Raw genomic sequence first — 9,934 nt, forward strand, 5'->3', positions numbered from 1 at the left:
TCTTTTCATTATCTTTATTTTTAGGATACTTAACAGTTTCAGTTGGGTTTTTCTTTTTTACTCAAGTTCTTTAAGAGATGGTTATTAATATCCAGGGAGTAGGAACTTTTGATTTTATTGTTAAATTCCTGTTTTATTACATTATGATTAGAGGCTTTTGTTTGTACTAGTTCTAATTTTTTTGGAATTGATCGAGATTTCCTTCTCTCATAGATAACTACTTCACAAACCTATAGCTCCTCAAATATAGCTCCACAAATACCTTTTCCTCTATCTTCGTTCTTAGACGATGACCTTGCTTCCCCACTTTCCTGGAACATAAAATAGAAACATTCAGAAAATAAGTTCCTCGAATTCCCATGACAACATCCTCTTACCTAACGGGATCTGGACAGTATGCACTGCTCTCAGGTCCCCTATATTCCTAACTGGAAGGCTTTGCTCTAGTAATTGTTTCTATATTCTTCCACATCCAGTTTCCCCTTTCTCCTAACTTATTTCCACCAGCACACAAATATCTTGTCATCTCTCTCATCTTTAAAACAAAACACGAACAAAAATTATTTTGAGTTTACTTCTCTTCCAGCCACCACCCCTTTTCCTTGCCGCATACCCCCCACCGTAGAGCAAAACTCCTTGAAATATTGTCCAATCTCACTGCTTCCATGTCTGTCTCTCATCTCACTTAAATCTACGCTAGTCAGGATTTGAACCTTGCCCCCTCCCCTAAACCTGTGCTTGTCAATATCACTTTCCATGTTGCTAAATCCAAATTTTGGTCCTCATGGAGCTTGACCTATCGATAACACTCGTTACAGTTAATGACCTCCTCCTTATGAAAGTGATTTCTTCATTCATTCTCTCAGATGCTACACACTTCATTTTCCTTCAGTCCCATTGGCTAGCTGTTCCTTCTCAGTGTCCTCTGCTAGTTCCTCTTATGCCCCTTAACCTCCTAGCTCGGTCCATGGATCTCTTCATCTCTTCTCCTTTCTCTATATTCACCACCTAGCTGATTCTGTTTCAGTTCCATTGTTTTAAGTAGCATCTATTCGCAAATGATTCTCAAATGTATGCCTCCAGCCGAGACCGCTCCCTTAAGTATCAGCTCATGTATCTAACTGCCAACTCTATATCTCCGTTTGGGTATCTAATGGATGCTTTCAATGTATCATGCCTCAAACTGAAATCCTAATCTTCTTCACTCACAGAACCTGCTCTATCCACAGCCTTCCTCATCTCGGTTCATGGTGTCTCTATCCTGATGTCTGACAGGCCTCCAGTAATTAGAAAGCATGGATTTTTGTGCCTAGATGAGTGTTTACTGTAGCTAAAGCAAAGATTGACTTGTTGTCAGGAAAGGGTGGGGATGATGTCTCCATATTATAAATCCTTTAAAGCATGAGCTAACCTTCACATGTAGGGTCATTATATTACCTCTTTTCAAGTTCTGTAATACTTTGACCTGCAAAAGACCTCATTGTTATACATTTGGGGACTATTCTCTTTCCTAATTAAAGTCAGATGGTTGGCTTGTGGTATTTTTTTTCTCTTTCCTGGGCTGCTTCTTAACAGCTGTGGTGTATTGCCAATGAGTTATCAGTGCGCAGACATGAGATTCTTTTATGATATTAAATGACATATTACAGTGTTTCTTCTACAAACTACAAAAGCTGAACATCATGGACAATATTAAATCTTGTACAAGAGTTATTCTTTTAAAAAAAATACATGTTGATTTCTAAAATATAGCTGCAAAAATTTTTTTTGGCCATCTTCCTAACATGTGCTCTATTTCATGAGAAATGTTTTCATAGAGTTGGATGATCTCCTTTGGTCTCAAATTTTTAGACAACAAACAAAAACAGCAAAAAATTATATCTGACCTTAAATGCTGGAATGGAGCAACCATTATTAAACAACAGTTGATTTAAAAATAAGGCCTGCCAGTGTAATTGATTCAGGCAAGTGTCATCAACAGATACTAAGCCACTGGAAAATACATTGCATGTCTCAAATCCTCAACATACAGATTACTTATTAATTACAATGGAGAGACTAGAAGGCTATCACCTAACCAAACGGTCCAAATTGGCATTATCAAAGATGGAATATTGTCATTATGTGCCTCCTGATATGATGGGAAATACATAACATCACTTACATAGTGTTCTTAACAAAAGTGTTTCACTTGAATATAACCATGAGGAGACAAAAACAAAATCCAACAATAATGACTCTATGACTGTATAGGAAAAAGTCTTTGTTCTAAGAAGATGCATTTAGGGTTGAAGTATCATAATAAACACAGCTCACTTTCAAATGGCTCAATAATGAGTGAGTGAATGAGTGAGTGAGTGAGATAGAGACAGAAATAGAGACAAGCAGACACTGTGGCAAAATGTTGACAGCTATTGAATCTAGATGAAGGGTATACAGATGTCCATTGTACTAGTCTCAAAAGTTTCTGTGGGTTTGAAATGTCTCAAAATAAAAAATTGAAGAGAAAGTCATAAATTAGTGGTTCCGTGAAGTGAAGGTACTAGTTGTTATAGTCATATATCTCTGTTACCTGCTCTCAAGGCAATATTTCACTGAGATTTATTTAAAAGGACAGAATATATGTCCATATGAAAACTCTCACAGCTCCTTTTTTTTCCATGATGACAGACTAAACCACTACCAAACCTGAAGTTGTTTGTGGTACAGTAATACTGAACATAGTCGCCATCTACCTACCTTGTTTTTCAAACTAGTAATTTCATTTGGTCTTAATTCCTCCCCTCTTCCACCCCCCATTCCTCATATCTAGTCAACCAATCACCAACACTGATGACTCTACCTCACAGCAGACCCTCTCCATGCACCAGGCACTACGTGACCACCAGGAAGCCTCCACGCCTGTCAACATGCTGCTCTACTGCACGGGGTGCCGCCTCATATCTAGTCAACCAATCACCAACAGTGATGACTCTACCTCACAGCAGCCCCCTCCATGCATCAGGCACTATGCGACCACCAGGAAGCCTCCTCGCCTGTCAACATGCTGCTCTACTGCACGGGGTGCCCGCCCTCCTCTCTCAAGCAACTCTCTTCTCCTCAGTCAGGGATCAGTTCAGGGGGCACCTCCTCTGTGAAGTCAGGGACAGTTATGTCACCTCTTCTACTGTTCCCACTGCATTTTGTTTTCCCCAAAGCACATCTCCCATAGAGCGATGTGCTCTGACTAGAGGTTTCTGTCTGTCTGTCCACTAGACTGTAATTCAAGCATCTCTGGATCTCCAGTGCCCAGCACACAGGCACATAGACAGTGTTTAATAAATGCCTGTAGGAATTAACGAAGGAATAAGTGAAACATGATTAGCGAACTGTGAACCAAAATGGAAAATCTCATTTTAACCAAGAGACGATTCCTAAAGTTATACTGATCCAAATTGTACGCCTAATTAACTGCAAATATTCTGTAAGGAGTGGTGGTGAGGGAAAGGGTCTTAGGGAAAGTAGCGTTATCTGGAGCGTTGGAGTTTGGAAGAATAAAGGCTGGAGAAATAAGGCTAACAAGAGCAGGAGGGACCGTAGAAATTGGCACCCTTTTCCAGCCCAAGCCTTTGACGTCTCCATCTCATTGCTGACCAGGAGAATCTGTGTCATGATACATCCTGGGGTAGCTACTAGTCACGACCGGTCTCACACCGTCCTTTGCAGAAACCACTTAGGAGTGACAAGAGGCAAGATTGTCAGTCACTCTAGTTTAGTGTTTTAATGTATCTGGTAAAAACTCAGTTCTGTAATAAAAAATAAAAATTTCCAAAGGCCTCCTTCAGCATCTCGTGTAGCAGCATGTAAGGGCAACATAATTTTTTTTTTTTTTTGAAAAAAATATATTTACAAGGGAACGATTGGGAACCAAAACCATATTTAAGATTAAATTTCATTGACAATATGAATGCATTTTAAAATGAAGGGTGGGGCATTTATTGTCTAATGGGCACAGAGTTTCACTTTGGGGTAATGAAAGGCTCTGGCGATCGGTAGTGGGGATGGATGCACAGCAATGTGAATGTACTTAATGCCACTGCACTGTGCACAATAAAATGGTTAAAATGGTAAATTGCGTGTTATGTATATTTTGCCACAATCTTAAACAATGAAAGGAGAGATATCTTTAGTTAAAGAAGACATTTTTCGCTTTGCCAAACTGCAGATCTTTAAAAAGATGTTTGGGAAATTCTGAGGGATCCCCTCGCACATCACTCAAGTCCTGATTTTTTTCACTGATTGTTGGGCTTCGGTTCATTTTGTGACAGATTGGTGCATGATATGCTGAGAGATTAGGGGATGGGCTCATAATTTAAACTCTCTGCTCCATGGCAGTCTGGCTCAACAGCGTTAGATACACGAGAAGTTGCCACGTCTCTTTGCAAAGGTTCTGATTCTACTTGGCTCGAGCTTCCTGGCCCGTGACAGGCAGAGCAACTCTCCACCACCCTTCATCTCGGCTCTCCTGTCTTGTTGCTATAACTACCTGTGAAGCAGCCCTGGTAAATGTCAGGTCCAGGAAAGAGGAATATGTCAGGTGCAGGCTGCCTGGTACCTCGTAAGTATAATTTTGTCAGATGTCGAGTAAAATATGTGTGCGTGGGGAGGGTGTGTTTTAAAAGTTTTTGCTTGAGAGCTAAAAATGTAAACCTGACTTTAGGTTCTTTTTCTATGTGTAAGGGTTTATTTACATGACATCTTTGCATCTAGCACAGGTATTTCGATGAGAGAAATTTGATAAACGTTGTTTTTTAAAATAGTGTGCACTTCTAGATCATTTAGAAAAAGTTTCTCCCGCCTTCCTTTGGATTTACCCAACTTTATTCTCTGGTTGACAGTTGTTTTTGTGGACTCCAAATGTTCTTGTGGGGTGGGGGGAACCCTGCCCCTGTACAATGTGCTCCCTGGGGTTACACTGAAATATGCACTTTAAAATGGAGATGCTGAAGCCTCCAAAGCACAGGCCGACATTGGAGCATAATTGCACCTTTGCCTTATTACTGAATGGATGCGACAGGAAACTTGATGCAAGTGTCCATTTTTGTTGGAAGAATATGTGGCATGCTCTCCCATTATAGTCTAGTCTTGTAGACATGATACCATGGTTTCTCTCAGCAAGAGCTTCCCGATGCTGCCTAACAAGTCCTTGGGCAGGGGGAGATGGTGTCCACAGCACTCACGTCTCTCATCACACTTCCCTGTCCCACCTTCTCGGTATTTTGAGCACAGATTGCCCTTTACCTCTGATGGTCTCTGAGAATTGCATTTCTTCTGCAGAGTTGATAGCATTCCCTTACATAGTGATTTTTACTGTTACTTAAATTGTTATTAACAGTACCCCTGGGAATGATGGGATATACAGGTGCATTGTATATCCAATCCCATTTAAATCTGGAAAGGTGGCGTGGTTATCATCCGCTGCATTTTCTGCATGCAGAAACTAAAAGCCAAGGAAGGGACATGGCTTGCCCAGGTCCCTCTGAAGCTTTTAATGGTGCTGTGTTTGCTGCGTGAGATTTGGCTGCCTCTACATCTGGGGCCTAACTTTGGATCTGAAAATAGGTAGCAGGTACTCTTAAGGGATCAGGAGGTCTTTCTTCTTCAGAATTCGTTCTTATTTCTCAGGCTTTTCTAAGAAGATCCTATTATTCTGTGAGACAGAAAAGCAAGTCTAATGTAAATAACACCTAAAGAACACTTTCCAGACTTTGATCAGCTGCAAAGAACAAGGGAACATATGCCACTTACTTATCAAGAACACATCCACCACTCCAGAACTGGTCACATGTCGCTTGATACCCCAAGCACAATTCACAAAGTTTTCCCTTTTGTTCCATTTTTTTCTTTCCAAATTAGCCTAACTGCATGATGACGATAAATCACATTGCAAAGGAAATTCGGTGACAACTGGAGGGGTTAAAAATCTATTTGAAAATAAAGGACGACATGTTTAATTTATTAAGAATTAGAAACTACTTTTATCTGAATTCCTCTGGATGAAAATTAAGAACCAAAACGTATCCATCTGTTTTGTCTCTCTCTTTTTTTCCCTTTTGGCAAGAATAAAGAGTAGGAGGGGCTTAGCATTATCAGAAAATATATTTAATTTTTACTGAAAGTTCAAAAAAGATACATAATGTTGTACAGTATAGACATGCAGCTGTTGGATTTTGATGACACATATTAACATATATAATATAGCAGGACTAAATCTACAATTTCAAGTGTGTTTTCTCTATACACAAACATAAATCCTATTATTAGGCCACATAATAGGTTCTAATACTAAGACCTCATGTTTGTATTAAGTGAGCTTCATATTAAATGAGCTTTATAGTAAATGAGTCTAATTCAATAACTGTTTAAGTCTACGGCCATGCTACTCTGAACAAGCCCAATCCTGTCTGATCTTGGAAGCTAAGCAGGGTTGGGCCTGATTAGTACTTGGATGGGAGACCACCTAGGAAGACCAGGTGCCGTAGGCATAAAAAATAAAAAAAAATAAGGGATTGTAGGCTGACAAGTTCCTTGCAATCTGTGAGGTCAACCAAGGGTTGCCTAAAAAAAAAATAATAAAAAATAATAAATAAAATAACTGTTTAAAAATTGACACTGAAAGAAATTGACTCAGGAGTCAAAGGGCCTCCCTTCCAGTTATTACTCCACCTCTCACTCTGAATCTTGGACAAAAAGTCGAAATTTCCTTTGCCTCTGTTCTCTCACCTGTAGGGCACTAAAATAGTAACTAAAATAGTAACTAAAATACTGATACAGACCCCCTCATCTCTAATTTCTTCAATGTTTACCTCCGCACATGGACTAAAATTATCATACGGAAGCAATTTCTACGGACCCCAGCTCTTTCTTTTAGTTGATCTGAGTGTCGGAAAAACATTAAAACTAACTTCTGAGCTTAATTAAAGTTTCTTTCAAAAGAACTTTTCTTTCAAAAAGAACTCACAGGGAAAATCTGAACAGCTTGATTTGGAATCTTTTTGCCCAACTTTTAAAAAAGAGCAATAATTACCATACTGATTAGCATTTATTAAATAGTAGTTATTATTTGGCTGGTACTGTAAATGGTAATGCTTTACATACACATTTCGTTTATCCTTAAAACATATGAGGGAAATATTATTACGTCCCTTATTATATAATATACATGTATGTAATATATAATATGTATATCTCCCTTATTAGGTGAAGAAACTGAGGCTTAGAAAATGAAATGGCTTTTGGCAGACCACTTCAGTTTCAAATCTAAGTTCATCTGACGGCGGAACATTCACTACCAATGATTATCATGAGAGGCAGGGCCCTACTCTTCCAAAAATGTAGAGAAATATTAAAATCGTGAACAGAAATCCAACAGATGTGAGTGAAAGTTAACTCTCGAACGAGCAATTCATTATGCATATACGTTCACCATTCTTTTCCATTTAATATTGAAGTTATTTTTACAGCAATAGGAAAGGAAATCAAATGATATTTTGTGCTTCAAGTAGGAAAAGCGGGGCCAGCGTTTGAATCCATCCGGATCCCATTCTGCTGCAGTCAACTCTTTACAGAAACGAGGTTGTAATATAAAGGAATGTAGTCTCGTACTAGACGGAAACATATACAGTCTTTAACGTTATTCAATTTATATTGCTACTCAGTTATTAAAGCGTTGGTGAATGTAGCATGTATATAAATATGACACCAACGACAGCTATAAAGATAAACCTTTTATGTTGTAACTTCTCAATTTAAGCACATGAGACTAAACTTGGAAAATAAATCATGGTAACGGGTAGCCACTACATTTATATGAAAATGAATAAATGTCTTATGCTATCAGTTTATTAACCTATAATGAGTAGGTACTTTATCATCACTTTGTAGATTTTTTGAAATACCTTGGCACAGTTGTGCGATAGATAATGCAGACTCATCTGGTTACTAAGAAATTAATTTTATTACCTAAGAAATTGATTTTCTCAGCACTCAATAGCAGATTGGACTGAAAGGATGCTTGACTGACCCAACACATTAAGCAGCTATGTGACAAATCCAGTGGGAGTATGTTCAGGTATAGTCTTCCCCTATCAGGGGGAGATAAGGAGGAATGAAGATTATACGTAGGCACGGAGGGGGCTTAAAGGAAGAGCACAATGAGAAGGAGCCTGATGAGCAAGCTCCCAGGATTCTTCCATGTGATAGATATTATGGGAATGCTTCCAATGAGGAGGGAGGGGAGGCCAGGGAGACGCCTATAGGCAGCTCCTCACCTGGTATATTGTGGGCAGTCGTTTCTGCAGCATAATGTAAGCGTCATGATATAAGGATCCTTTGGTCCTATGTTTGCCAGTTGGACATAACTTGTTGTTTGACGGTCCCATTATTTTGGGTTTGCTCAGAGAGGAAGGCTTTCATTTCAGGAAGCCCTAATGTGCAAATACAGAGTTTCGGAAACAAAAAGATTGTTCAAAAATGATCCCAGGACATTCTCTGGGTTTCATGGCAATAAGCTCACTGAGACAGCGAGTCCGCCTCCATCCAGCTGGAGAGGCTGCTCCTCAGCTTAACTCTCAAAGAACAAGAGGGCCCGAGATCTCCTCTAACAGCTAGCACCTGCAGACTGGCACCTGAGCCCAACATTCCTGTGCAAGGACTCTCTCATGTTCACTGCAGTAAAAGGAAAATCAGCCGAGGGGGTGGTCCGTCTCCTGGAGCACAGACCCCGAGTGCACCCAGCTCACCTCTCTGCAGGATGCTGAGAGGATAGGGGGTCCCTGCATCTGCCGACTCTTCTGCCCACACATTCCGGCCAGGTGTTGCTCTTTCCACTAGGAAACCAAGATGCTCAGAGTCGAATTTGCACTCCCCACACCTACCCCAATCGAATTTGCAAGACATTGTGGCACATACTTCGCATGTTTCTTTCTACCTGTATTTTCCCTCATATCCTTTCCATTTTCATCTTCGGACCTGTACTTTTTCTATTCATTTCGGAATGTGATGGGCTAAAAATTAACAAAATACAAAGGTTTCATTTTTATAGATACCTGAGAAAGAAGAGTCTCCCATCACATTTCTAGGGGAGGGCAAAGCCCCCACCCCAGCTTCCCAGGTGCTTCCGGCCTCATTAGAGCTGAGCAGGTACAGGGAGTGGGAGCTTCTGTGCTCAGTGTCGGGGGATCCAGAAGAGCCTGGGGCTTCCTGAGCAACACACGAGGAGAAACGCTGCATTCGTACTTGCATTCCCACGCCCAACAGTCCCTGGCACATAGTAGGTGCCCAATAAAACTTTGATGAACGATTCGAATGCTTCTTTAGAAGGACCTACTCTGTGAAATGCAGAGGAACACAGTGTGGGAGGAAACCTGGCTTCCCCTTGAGCCCCCTCCCACCTGCGCTCACGCTCTCTGCGAGTTCCCGTGGAGACACAACGGCCTAGTCATCTGCAAGGAGCAGCAGGCTGAGCCCTCCGGCGAGTGACCGACTAAGTGGGCAGGTTGTGAGAGTGCGAACCCTTAGCCCAAATGATGGTCCAAAACCCCTGCAGTCACCTGTGGGTCCGTGAGGTGGTGAATTGGAACCAGCCTCCCATATCTGAATTGTTTTTCCTGTCAAATTAGGAGGCAGCCCCCACTCTTGCCAGTGAAATCCACAGCCAGAAAGCCCCCTTTAGAACACACCCTGTCTGCGTTCACGGGAGACGCTGAAGAAGGGCTCAGGAAGAGGAGCTGTGACCCTTTGCCAGGTCACCGAACACCCTCGCTCCTGGCCTCAGGGGCAGGCCACTGCAAATCAGCAGTCTTTGCGCAGAGACCCTCCAGACCGACCATTCCTGGCGTCCACCCATGTCCACCCACATCCACCTAGGCGGCTCTGCAGACCTCGTGAACGACAT

At 41.2% G+C, this 9,934-nt stretch overlaps 1 non-coding gene across 1 annotated transcript; it reads left to right on the top strand.

The window, feature by feature from the left end:
- The first annotated feature begins 6,405 nt into the window (after window positions 1–6,405).
- On the top strand, window positions 6,406–6,524 carry LOC112479851. The gene has a single exon (XR_003046375.1). It is a non-coding gene; the product is annotated as a 5S ribosomal RNA (ribosomal RNA).
- The last annotated feature ends 3,410 nt before the right edge of the window (window positions 6,525–9,934 follow it).

The sequence above is a fragment of the Pteropus alecto genome, unplaced genomic scaffold (genome assembly GCF_000325575.1).
Source record: "Pteropus alecto unplaced genomic scaffold, ASM32557v1 scaffold21, whole genome shotgun sequence".
Taxonomy (NCBI): Eukaryota; Metazoa; Chordata; class Mammalia; order Chiroptera; family Pteropodidae; genus Pteropus; species Pteropus alecto.